At 37.0% G+C, this 13,610-nt stretch overlaps 2 protein-coding genes across 3 annotated transcripts in view; both read left to right on the top strand.

Moving 5' to 3' along the window:
- Positions 1–13,610, top strand: part of NBEA (neurobeachin) — a 344,666-nt gene that overhangs the window by 2,001 nt on the left and 329,055 nt on the right. The window lies entirely within an intron of this gene.
- LOC310843240 (cilia- and flagella-associated protein 337-like) overlaps positions 1–13,610 on the top strand; it is a 1,288,916-nt gene that overhangs the window by 1,189,499 nt on the left and 85,807 nt on the right. The gene's annotated exons all lie outside the window — the stretch shown is intronic.

Below are 13,610 nucleotides of genomic sequence, written 5' to 3'. Positions count from 1 at the left end.
CTGGGAGGTCTCCCTTTATCTTTCGCTGGTCCTTGGAGAGCTAGCTCCCTTTAGCCATATGCTTCTACTCTGCCCTCCTTAACAAGCTCCTGCCCACTTTCCTACTCATGGCATCCCTGGTGCCTCCTCCTGACAGGTTTCTCATATCCACCTAGTGACACTTCCCAAGGCCTGAGGCAGATAAATCCCACACCTCCGGAAGTAATACCTTTTCTTTACTGTTAATTAGTGATGACTTCTCTTCCAACACAGATCTTTTTTGGGGGGGTAGCAACGGAGACTTCCTTCCTCCTGCCAGCTTTTGTACCAGTCTCCCTTCAAATTACATTTCCACCTTGTGCTTATGACCTGTACTCACTCTCTGTCCAACTCCTGGCCCTTTTTAGTTCACTTTCTTGTTTTGTTGTTGAGTAGGAGAGTGTATGGAATACTGCTCTGTCACATAGGCCCATACAGTTCTAACCCGTGCTTCTTTAAATGCTTGATCTGAAAAAGTGGATTTAATTGTATTAATTATTCTCAACTTTAGGTGCTCTCAGATAGTCTTGTGACTTCAGTCTGTTGCCAAGCAGAGGGATTTGATAGTGCATCTATTTTTAATTGTATAAGATTAAAGAATAGCCCCAGATGGCGTCTTTCCTCTGTTGCTGAAATGTGTGAATGATTTAACCCTATTACCTTGCAGCCCATTGGGTTTGACATGTTGAAGAGAGGTTTTGTCTCTTACAATCTGTTGATTGGGTGAGCCTCTACTACTTTGTTACACCAGGTAGCTTCATTGTCACCCTTATTGTTTGAAATAGCTTTCTTGCCTGCTCTCTGTCTAAATGGTGCTGATCTCCACACACAAACACACACACCACCCCTGTGCTGCTCCCAATACATGGAAAAAACATTTCATGTTAGTTAAATTAGCTCATAGTCACTTTGTAGTGCAAGCATTAATTGCAGAGTTGTATGGCAAGATTTTAGCTCTACCTATGTTAGAGGTTTAGAAATCTACACAAGAGAGAGCGAGGAAACTGGGTATAGAAATGAATCACTTTAATTATGAGAGATTTGACGCCTCTCCTGAATGCAAGATTTGCTGCAGCAAAGCTCATGGAACAGTTGAATGGAAACATCCTGTTCTGGATATAAAGTGAGGAGGAGAGCTGCTACATGGCAGATACCTTAAAATGCTTTTGTAACAAAGTTTTAACCATCCTATGCTAACCTGTAGGCAAAAGCAGGACCTGTGATATAGCTACATTGGTCACTTTGAAGTATTATGTCATTTTTTGGTCTAATAAATATTTACCACTGGCCCAGCCTAACAGAATAGTAGAACCTCTGCAAATGTTTAGAGATTGGCTGTTACAACATTTGAGCAATAAATGCACAAGAGTTACAGCTCTGTTCGAGATATGAGGGGGCTAAGTAAATAATGATAAACATGAATGGTTCCTCAGAGTTCATATCCATTTCTCAGCTTTCAAAGCTATCCTTTTTAATAAAACACCTGTTTTTTTTAAGTTGCTGTAACTTGGTATTTTTAAAGTAATTGTTAATTTATTTCCACGTAGCAATGGAATAAGGTAATACAGAAAAATAGTTCATTGAGCAGTTTCAAGGAGATCTTGCCCTGAAGGCAAGGTGCTTAATCCTTTTCTTTTGTTGTTTTCATCCTTTGTTTTGGCAATTAAACCTCTGAGAACCTGTTGATGTGTCAAGAAATGCTTTATATGTTCATAACCCAGTTACTAGTTTTTTTGGGAGAGTGTCTTCTGTCACTGCTTATAAATATGTAGAAATCAGAGGATGCATTTCGAGTAAAGGGGAAAGTTCAGAAGTTGTTTTGATAGCAGTGCATTTTATACTAGAATTACTTCCTCCAAATGTCAAGATGGGACAGGAAAGAAAATTGAGACAACATTGTGTAGTTTCCCTTTTGGTACAGTCAATACCTGTGAAGAACACAGCTTCAGGTGTGATATAAAGAATCATAAATTCTTTGCAAGGAAATACGTTCTGGTTTGAAAACTAGAAAACAAAATTATAATGGTCTATTTCCAGCAGCAGCAAAAGGTTATTGCTGGTGTGTTATTAATTCAGTTTTCATGCAGTTAACATAAAACTAATTTCTTTTATATTTACTTAGAGGAAGCAGGCAAGATAGGCAGAAGCTTGAGAATGGGAAAGACTGGTGGTCAGGCTAAGTGGGTTTTCTGTAGTTGTAATGTGAATGACTGAATCATTATCTTATGTGACTGCTTTCTGAGTGATTAAAAGATACTCCTGTGTGTTTGTTTATCTGACAATTGCATATTCATTTATTTTATTGGTTGCATAGTGGTAATTCTGAAGTACTCTGTCTGAAGTGTTATTGTTGGAATTGATAATGGACTTCCAAAAAAATTGTATCACATTAATACCTGATAAATAGTTCTCACAATTCATTTTGTGTGAAAAAATGACTACCTAATTATGTGCTGGAAACAATGTAATGGAATTTGAGAGCAATGTTTATGAACTGTCTGATTGTAATGACAGAGGATAGAGGATCTGAAAGTTAAAAGACTCAAATTAACACCTTCATACCAAACACTTCCAAGTTTCACTGAAGTCAGTACAAGTGTGCTTACAGTAATAACCTAAACTGTAGCTGCCATATGAGTTTAAAGCTGCCCCCAAAGCTTTAAATTTGTATTGCATTGCATTTTCTGCTAAGTACCTGAACTATATTTGAGGATTTATGTAAAAGATGCATCTTGTGTGTGATAGCGAAGAGCTGAAAAGAGTGCAATAGTAGAGATTAATATTTAAATATGAAAATGTGTCCTGCATTGTTTAACATTAAACCTAGGCATGTGTACACACACACACACACACACACACACACACTAACATTTTTGTTATTTTGTGTTCAGTTATACTAAATTATGAATACAGTGGTACCTCTAGTTACCAACTTAATTCGTTTTGGAGGTCTGTTCTTAACCTGAAACTGTTCTTAACTAGAGGTGTGCTTTCGCTAATGGGGCCTCTTGCTCCCGCTGCGCCGCCAGCACACGATTTCCGTTCTCATCCTGGGACAAAGTTCTCAACTCAAGGTAACTCTTCCAGGTTAGCGGAGTTGGTAACCTGAAGCGTTTGTAACCTGAGGCGTTTGTAACTCGAGGTACCACTATACTGTACTTGTATTGTAAATTAGTGGTTTTTTTTTTACAAAGGGTTTGATCCTGTCCCACTCACTGCTTCCTTTAATGTAGGAAAACCATTTAAATGTGTGTGCACTTGATGGTGCTATATGTGTATTGGGCCATTGAAAGTAGGCGTTTCTTCCTGTTACTAATGAAATTAGTACTCACATTTAAAAGTGCGAATAAGCAATTAGATATTTGTGTAGAATTATGTAATTGAGGTTCTTGCGCTAAAGAAGTGCTGTGCTCATAGGTTTCTACAGGATTGGGTAATGTTTATAGAATTTGGTTAGATTTTGGTCAACTGCAGAACATCACAAATCAAGCTTCATCTTCCCATTACCAAGAAACTTCCAATGTTAATGTTTGTGCATGCATAGCTGATTTAAATAATGCTGTCCACAGCCACAGCAGCATCAGACCCGTGTTATCTGTGGAAATCACTTAGGAAAAGTAAAATCTTAATTTTTGATCAAATATTGAACTTTATTATTTTTATTTCATGAGGTTTATACTTGTTTGCCAATATACTGATTTGGCATTATTGATTTATTGTTTACGTTTTTAATCTTATTGTATTATATTGCATTGATTTATTTAAAAGAATTTATAAAGGGTTTTAGTGGAAAATCCCTAAGTGGTGTACAGAGAACAATATAAAACAATTACTGCATTGATTTTCAAATAAAATCAGAAAATTTTAATGCAGATATACATAATTTGTTTACTTGTCAGGATAGGCTTGCTGAAACAAAAGTTGTAGTAGTCATCTAAAACAGGTGGTTTCTGTTCTATTGTAATGCTTTTCTGGAAAAGTTTCTTTCAAGGGAGGTGTTTAAATAACAACAGGGCTTATCCATTTTCTTTGCCCATGTCATGCCCAGGTTTGAAGGAAACGGGACAGAAACTTCTAATTGTTACTGTAAACTTTCGGTTATGTTTGGCTTTAAAGCAAAGGTTTATCGTGAACCCAACAACTGGCTTCGAAATCAGAACACTCAGTGGTGTCCAGGTTGAAGTGAATATTATTGCCTGGTCTTATGGTTATATCAATTAAAGGTAAAGGGGAGGGATCAGATTTCTATGGGCCTAAGAATGTTAAAGTGAAATTCCAGTCTGAGTGTGAGGAAAATATAGAAGTTAGTTAGACCTTCAGAACTAACAACCAAAATGATAAACAGCTGTCTAAGTAGGACTGATAGTGAGAGAGTGGTGTGGCATTTTACCTACTCACATGAATCCAGTCTCATGTGAAAAACAGAGATGCACTAAATCAAGAAAAAGGTTACATCATAGTTGGAATCCTAGAACAGTGGTTTATGTTTAGTTGCAACTAACCAGAGTTGCACCAAATGACCAAGTTCCTCTTTCTTACTCTCTCCATGCTGTTACACTAATATTCAGTGAAAGCAGCACCCTCCACCCTTCCTGCAAGAAGCTAGAATAGCTACTAGAAAAACATGTCCACGTATATCTTCCAGATCTCAAAACCTTTCCATCACTTCCTGGAAGAAGATTCATGTGAGAAGGGTAAACAGCAAGCGTGAGAGAGGATTACAGATAAGTGAAGTAGTAGCAGAAGGGACACCGACATAGCAGATAATTATTTTGGGAGGGGAACTTTGATAAATGTTATTTATCCCTTCTTCCAAGTGCTCAGCATGGTGAGAGACTTCCTCCCTTAAGTTCTCTGTGCATTGCATATGTCAACATGTTTGGAACCTAGATATCAGACCAGCTCTTCATGAAACTGATCACACAATTCAGCAGGAAAGTCCTGCCACATGTCCCACCACCCTGAGTTGCAGAGGGTGATGAAGTACCAGTGAATAGGTTATAGAATGCACTGTTCCCATGAGACCCAGCAAACAACTTCCCTGTATACAATCATGTAACAGCTTTATTTGAATATACCTTTTCTGGTACTGTGTCTGGCTGTTGATGTTTTTGTTGCTGCTATTTCGTTTTTAAATAGTTGATTGTGAACCTCTCTGTGGACCCTATTTAGGATAGAACTGAAGGTGTGCATCCCATAATAAGCTGGGTTCACTCCCCAGTGATACAGGGTCCTGCATCCAAAATGAATATGGGCTGGAAGCAGTTCCATGTTGTCTCATAGAGGAGACTACTTGGAGGTGTGCGTGTCTAATTAGGGGTGTCTCAAAGCTTATTGTAGGGTGCCCAGCTTAGTTTCTCCTTAATTTCCCTTTATGTTGGTCATTATTGCCATGGGGATGCAATGCTTGATGGTGTCTTGTGCAGGTCACTTCCTGTTTGGTTGCAGGATGGCCTCTCTGCCTCTTAGAACCTAGAGATAAGGCCTTGGCAACCACAGAGGTCTCCTGAAGAATCCACATGGACTATGACTACAAATACTGTAGCACACCTAGAAAATCATTTTTGTCAATAGATAATTTATTGTTAGTGAGGGGCTGTCAGGTTTTTTCCAGAATGGATAGCACTCTTTTTTCAGAGTAACATATGATTTCTCTTCATATTATTGGCACCTTTTTTCTAGTTTGATCAAAGAAAGTTGCTGCTCTGTGCCCCAAAAGATTCAGAATACTTCACATCATATAAACTTCTAAACAATCAAAACTTACATGTATTCTTAGTAGTATGTTTTAAAAATATGACCTTTTTATTTAATAAGTATTTAATGAGTATTCAGTGACTTCAGTTTTGTACTATATATTAAGATTTCATTTTTTAAGTACCTCTTCCACAAACAGCCGCTTTCTATGCTGTATTTGACCGAGAACTGAACTATAGAGCATGAATAAGAAGTGACAAAGCCTGTATAACTTACTGAGGACGTATGAACAAGACATGAATTCCATTTGACAGTCTCTTCAAAAGTAGCTTGAAATGTTCAGTTTCTTCTAAAAATGAAACCAAAGTAGTTTTCAAAACTGACAATTCATAGTAAAGATAGATTAAGATGTGTTTAAAAGTCAACAAAACATATTTGAGGCAATGCAGAAAATATGTTCACAATGGAGAAAGCTTGTTAATGCACTTGTAGGAGCAGGAACACTTGTACACATCAGCATGTGCAATTAAATGTCCTGTTTTAAAAATAAAAAATGATTTTGGGATGGTTTGTGATCCATTGGTAGTAAATTACTTCTGTGTAATGGATTAGTTTCTACTGGATAGCATTTCACATGTTTATACTTCACAGTTATGAAGTAACATATCCTGTTAAGTAACAGGCTACGGCTTTATTTAAATAGGAGAGTGGTGAAACAAGGACAGAGAGTGTTTGAAATTTCAAATTAGGTTTTTCATAGATTTTCTTGGATATGATGGAGTTTATAAATTTGGAGACTAAAGATCATCTGTATAGTCTCCCTTCCAAAAAAGTTAAGAACTGCTTAAATTGTCTAATTATTGTTATTATTTTAGTAATATTTAGTAGGGGAGCTTGTGTAGTATAATTAGAATGTTGGGCTAAAACTGGGAAAATCTAGTTAAAATCTTCATCTAGCCATGAAGCACATTGAGGAACAATGTATACCACCTTGAGCTCTTAGGACAGGGAAGTGGAACCTCTTGTCTATAGGTCAGTCTTGACCTGCCAGTAGGTCCAATTTGGCCTGTGAGGCCATTTTCCCCAAACCATCAACTGATATCACCCATGATGCAACCAAATGATTGGAGTTAAATGCTGCATTTGCTTTGTATGCCTATTCCCAGTATGGAACTGGTGCATGCAGCCAAAGCAACATGATTTAACCCCTTACTCATCAGCTGATGAGCCAGGGTTTTAAAATAGAAATGACAGGTGATTTACAAGCAGGCAGCCCTATATAATAATTATGCCAGATAGTGAACAGATGGTTTAAGGGTTATGCTGGAAAACTATATTGTCAACAGCTGGCTTGTAAACAATGCATTTGGAGCTTGCTCCTCTGGTAATGAGTGCAACACATCTTACTTCCAAGTAAGTGTGCATTGAATTTCAGCATTAATTTTTAAGCAGCCAGAAATTGTACTGTGTGTGTGTTGTTTTAAGTGTGATGCGTTTTAATGCCAGGGAGCCTTATGTGATAGAAATGGATACCTGTCTAAGAGTTCATGAATAAAAAAAAGTTAATTCTCTTATCTTTGATGTAGTGTGCATTAACCTGGAAGCAGATAAACACTCCTTATTTCTTGAAGTTAGAATCATAGAACTGTAAAGTTGGAAGAGGAAACCCAAGGGTCATCTAGTCCAAAACCTCTGCAATGCAGGAAGCACAGCTAAAGAAACCCTAACAGACGACCATCCAACCTCTATTAAAAAACCTCCAAAGAAGGTGAATCAGTCACCTGTAGTAGTCCATTCTACTGTTGGAACAGCTCTTACCATCAGAAAGTTCTTCCTAATGTTTAGTCAGAATCTCCTTTCTTGTAAATTGCACCCATTTTTCTTGTAATTTGAATCTATTGGTTTGGGATCCTGAGTTATTGTTTTATATATATACTATGCAGGCATTTATTACTCCATTCTTCAACACAAAGTTTTGTAATGTCTTCCACTACAAAAGTATAGAACAATAAGTTAAAGTTCAAAAAAATGTTTTTAAATAAAAGGTTGCAAATGCCAAGTTGGAATATAATTTCTTTCAGCAGGAATATCATCAAAGGCTTTTATTGAAACATTTTCCCATAGGCCCTTAGATTAGTTCTATTTGCTTTATAAATCCTGGTGTTTGTTACAAAAATAACACATAAAAATAGATTGGTAGATAACAGAGTTTAGTTGAGAGAATTTTGGAGCCTGTTAGTACTTTGACAAAAGCCCACAGCTGGAAAATCAGAAGAAAGAAAGGTGTCTAGAGCAAGTCTCACATCTGCCTGTCTTTGTTAAACTTATCCAGGGGAATAACTGTTTTCCCTTATTTACAGTGTCCTAATGAAGAGTTAAGCGGACTCCCTTGGCCTTGACACTTGAACAAAATACATAGTCAGATATTATATAATTACGTTAGAATCAGATATCCTTGATTAAATGATATATTTATGGTTGTTTTAATATATGTGAAGATCATTAATATTTTCTGTTAGGCTGTAACCTTATTCGTTTAATTGTATCTTTGCTGCTGGTTTCTCCACTGATTTTAACTTCTTCATTGTAGTTGTATTGTTTTGATTTAAGTTTAAATATTGTCTCAAATGTTTCTACATTGTTAACAGCATTGAGTAGTTTTTATAAAGGCATTTTACCCTTGGCTTCCTAGAAATGCTAAAAGTCATTTCTCAAATTTGTCTCTCTCCCTTTTCAGAATAACTCCCCAACCTTTAACATACATGTACTCTACATTTTATCCATCCATTCACAAGCCAGTGCACACATCCCTCTCATGATGCTACCTGTTCTTCAGGGACACCCTACCTTCCTTCCAATCTCCTCTATTTATATAGAAACATATACACAGAGGCAGAGCTCCCTCACCTATCTCTCTTGCTTCCAAGCAATCCAAAGACCTGCCATCCAGTTGGAAGGGAGGTGGGTGTGGGGGTGTGCATGCAGTATTGGTCTAGCAAGCAACATGAGTATATGGAGGAGCAGTGCAGGCAGACAATTTAAATCCTTTTTCTGAGGGGAGGGAGAGAAATAGCTTGTTGGGCACTAGAGGTTGTTAATATGGTTTCACATCTCCAGGTGTTCAATCTGTGCTGAATTTTGTTCCTGCTATGTTTTTGGTTTAATGTGCTGAGTTTTGTTTTAATGGTCTTTTTTATGCTCAGTTTTTATTGCACGTGTTTTAATTTTAAAACCTTGAGGATGTTTTTAGGACTGAAAGGCTGGGTTCATAGGAACATGGGGGCTGCCTTATACATAAGACAATTGCTCTAAGTCAGTATTGTTCATACTGAGTGACAGCAGCTCTCCAGGATTTCAGAGTTCTTGCCCATTGTTGAGAAGCTGGAACCTAGGACCTTCTGCATTCAAATCAGATGCTCTAATCCTAATCTACAGCATTTCTCTTAAAATGTATAAATGTTTTAAATATAGTAAATAAAAATGTAAGATGTTTGTGAAGCATTGCGGAATAGGGGTGCTGTTCAAACAAAAACCTTAAAGCTCCACTGGCAAGGGCAGACCTTACAAAACATTGTATTGTTTCTAGCATGTTTTTTTTTTTAAATCCAGACTTGTAGGCAGATAAATTCTTGAATGAATATAGTTTTGCTATATCAGTTGGCACTCTTAATATTCTGACAGATGGGCATGAATGTTTCATCCAGAGAACCATGCCATCAGATAGAGTGAGGGCATGATCTCCAACTAAAAACTAAAACAGCTGTCTGACCAAACCTTCTGTTTATATAGTTAAAGAATTGTGCCATGGTTAATCCATCTTTGAGCTGGATTAAATTCTGAAATAAATAAAAAAAATCTACAAGAATATTTGTGATTTTTAACAATGCACTTAGTACATTTCCTGTAAAAGCCAGTGGGAAAGGTTTCATTGATTTTAAGGGCTCCAGTTGAGACCCCATTTCTTTAGTCTTTCCCACTGTGGTCATATAACTATCCTGTTGTTGCAGGAGAGGGAAATAAAGTGAACCAGCTGGAGAAGATTTTATCTGTGGCATATTTTGGGTAGAGCTGTAAGGCAGTAGAGGAAAGGAGTGCTGGAGGAAGAAGTATGAGAGAAACACTTCAAGGAAGCAAGAACAGAAAATAAAAACTGCTTTTGTTTGTTTTTCAGTGTGCAAAATGAAAATAGTTAGAAATTTAAGCGAAATAATAGAGAAGGGGAAGGGTAATTTATAAGATGTTCTTTGACATGTTGGCTACCATTGATTTTAAGCATTAACAAAAATGTGGTAGTTGTTACTTTAAATTATAAAAATTTTGGCCAGAACCCTGCTGAAACTTACTGCTTTGTCAAGTGTATCTTAGGTTAAGAAAATAAAAACCTTTCCTTTGCTTACTACAACATTTATGGATTCAAGTTGGAACTTCTGTTTTATCCTTTTTCTTTGAGTGCCACAACTTGCAGCTACATATCTAACACTGGATAGGTTTTGTAACTTTAAATGTATTTTCATTATTTCATAGATAGAGAAAAATTACAAGATTTCAGAATGTGACCATAAGAAGCAAAATACATTCATAAATATAGAACTTAAAGAGATTAGTAATAATTATTATGATACAAAACAGTAAAGAAAAAATATTAATGACTGGATTGGATGCAGAGATTGTTAGATTGCTATTACCTGACTGATTTTGGCATATAGAAATATGGGACATAGAAGTGAATATGTAAGAGGCAAGGTCTTCAAAGGTAGAAAAAAAGAGACATGCAGTTGTACATTGACATGAAATCTGTTATTGCAGAAATTTCTCAATAAATTTATATCTAGTGTGCTCCATAGTTTAAATCATACTAGATCTGAGAAGTTTCCCTTAAAGTCATATTTTTCTGCTATATGAATTTATCTGCTTGATTCCAGTCTTTAAAAAAAGTTAGTCTTACAGCAGGATAATATAGTTTGGTAAAAACTGTTTGAATACAGCTGAGGCATTAATACTTTTCAGTTTCACAGTGCTCCTCAGTACAAATGGTTTGGGATAAGAGTACTTGCATTTTCACATATAAATCTGCTTGTCTCATATATTAGGTCAGGCTATTTGTCTGTCTAACCTAGTACTGTCTGTTCAGACTAGTAACAGCTCTCCATGTTCTTAGGTAAAGGTTTTCCCCATCACTTGATACCTACTACTTTTAACTGGAGATACCAGTATCACTGCATTTAAAAACAATGAATTAATTGGATATTTCATACAAATAAATGAGAAGGATAAAATATTTTTCCTGAATAAAATTGCATTTTTATACGTGCTCAGTCTGTAGTCCTGTACATACTTGGCTATAAGTTCCTTTGAACTCTATGCAATTTTGTTCTGAGTAAATTTCATACATAATATGCTTCATATTCTTAAAGTAGCAAAACACATTTAGGCTAGGCGCAAAAATATTTTTTACATATTTCAGTTATTCTCAAAAGCATTTTCTTCCTGGGGAAAAACTGTTTTCATTGTTGCTTCAAAATTCAGGCAAAGCTTACATCTGTAGGTTGGATTGTGTTGCTGAAGGCCCCATTGAGAACTCTAAACTGGAACTCTTGAGTCCATTTTTATGTTTAGAACTCTAGAGTAGTGGTTCTCAAACCTTTTCTGCCATGGACCATTTGAAAATTGCGGGGGATCTCAGTGGAACACTTAATGATTTCCCTGCCTATTGTAGCAATGGCAATGTGCTGTGCTAGATGCTGTATGAATGTTAATTTTATTTTTCTGCATTTAATTCATATACATTGTATTTTTTGTATTACCGTTTGAATTCCATATTCCAACTGTAATACAATAAAATACAACATAAGAAGCAATAAAAATGCAATAAAAACAAAATTATGAGAGGTCAAATGCTTATGAGTAACTAGCCCACAAACAGGATGTGCATGCAATAGCATTCTGCTGTTCATAATCTACAGTAGGTGGTATTCAGAGGCATACTGCCTGTGATTTTATTTATTTAATAATATTTCTAACCTACTCATAATAATGAATCTCAGAATGCTGGAGGTAATGGAGCCATTATGACTAGTAGCCGTTAATATCTCTATGAATTTATCCTTCATGAATTTGTCTAATCTCCTTTTGAAGCCATCCAAATCTTTTGATAGCAAGTATGCTGTGTAATTTTTTTTTCATTTGTCTTTCCTGAATCTTGCAACGTTCAGTTTCCTTGGATGTTTCATTAGATGACCATTGGTTCTAATAGTACAAGGAGAGAAAAACTTCCCTCAGTCTCTCCAGCTCCTTTACAGTATGCATAATATAACACAGCTTTATCATATCTCCCCTCACCCACTTTTTATTGTAAACTAAAAAGCTCTAAATGTTGGCAAATTTCCTTCCAGCACTTTTGGACACTTTTTCTAGCTCCTCAATATCCTTATTAGAAACCAACAAGTGAGTGTGTAATGCAAATGACACCTATGCCAGTACAGATATGATTTTTCAATCAATTAAAATTTTTCAGTTTTTAATAACCTCCCTCTCCCAATATAAAGTTTTTTCGTAGTTTTGCAATAGAGTAGCGGTGATCCCAACTTGAAATAATATGGTTCAGTTTCTTCAAACTTTATTGCAGCGTTGCTAGTTATGATTTTTTGTGTACTAGACATTCTACTGTAATCTGAATAACATGCTTCCTTATGTGTTGCAAGCTTCCAGAGAACTTGCACTTAACCTTCATTGACTGCAGAAAGGAATAAACTGTAAAAAAGTGGAGAAACGATTTACCATTATAGGATGTTTGAAGAAGCAGTAATCATCACTTGTAACTCTTTGTTCACATGTAATACTAAATTATGGTTTAGCTCTACCTGCATGAGCTAGAATAATACCCCGTTCCCAGCTTACCAGAGGTGGTTTTTGCAGCATGACATGGCTGACAGGGCAGAAGTAGTTGGGTTCAAGATCCTTTGGTATAGCTTGGAGCATTTTGTGTGACTACGACAGAGACTGCCTGGGGAGCTGGGAGCCAGTCAGTTTCATCGTGGGGCTCCTAGACATTGGGGCTTTGGAGGTGGACTGGAGTGAAGACTCCTGACGTCTGGTCCACCCTGGAGCATAAAAGGCAGGCTCATCCAGCCTCCCTATGTCAGTCTAGTTCTTATTCAATATTGTTGTGTTTTCATACTATTTGAATGCCTAAATCGAGTGCATAGCTATTGACAGCAGCCAGTCACTAGAATTAGGGCTGGGGATGAATTTCACCCATAAGAGGATGATTGTGGAGTTTTGCCTACCTCATAGCAAGTGTCACAATTTTTCTATGACATCTAAGATATTGGGATTAATCTTTAGTATAGAGGAGCAGGGTAAGGGTACGCTGCTTTATTCAAGCAGGGATACCCATAAGGGATTTTGGAGAGCAGTGCTTTCTCCCCAGAAGCCCAGTTGGGGGCCTGATGGGCCCATAATGCCCTCTACCAGTGACTGGATGAGGTCTCCTGGAAGCGGTTGGTGCCATGGGGGACTTCAACAGTGGTCACCCCCAACTGTTGAATGACAGCTCATCTACCATCAGGTGGTTTGGTTTGATCGTGTGGATACATACCAAATTCCTATGCTAAACCTGTTGCCTTGTAATCAGTAAAGTTGTGTGACCTAATTTAATCCATCACCAGTTGGATCCTTATTTAGTCCTTATTTACTGCCTGCTTCCCTACTCCACTGGCACTTGGATTTGTTGTCATTTAGTCGTGTCCAACTCTTTGTGACCCCATGGACCAGAGCACGCCAGCCACTCCTGTCTTCCACTGCCTCCTGCAGTTTGGTCAGACTCATGTTAGTAGCTTCAAGAGGCACTTGGATACACAAGTCTTATTTGTTCCACATGCTTTCTTCCTCCGCTG

The sequence above is a fragment of the Podarcis gaigeae genome (genome assembly GCF_964106915.1).
Source record: "Podarcis gaigeae genome assembly, chromosome: 4".
NCBI classification, from domain to species: domain Eukaryota; kingdom Metazoa; phylum Chordata; class Lepidosauria; order Squamata; family Lacertidae; genus Podarcis; species Podarcis gaigeae.
This window is presented reverse-complemented; position numbering and strand designations above follow the sequence as displayed.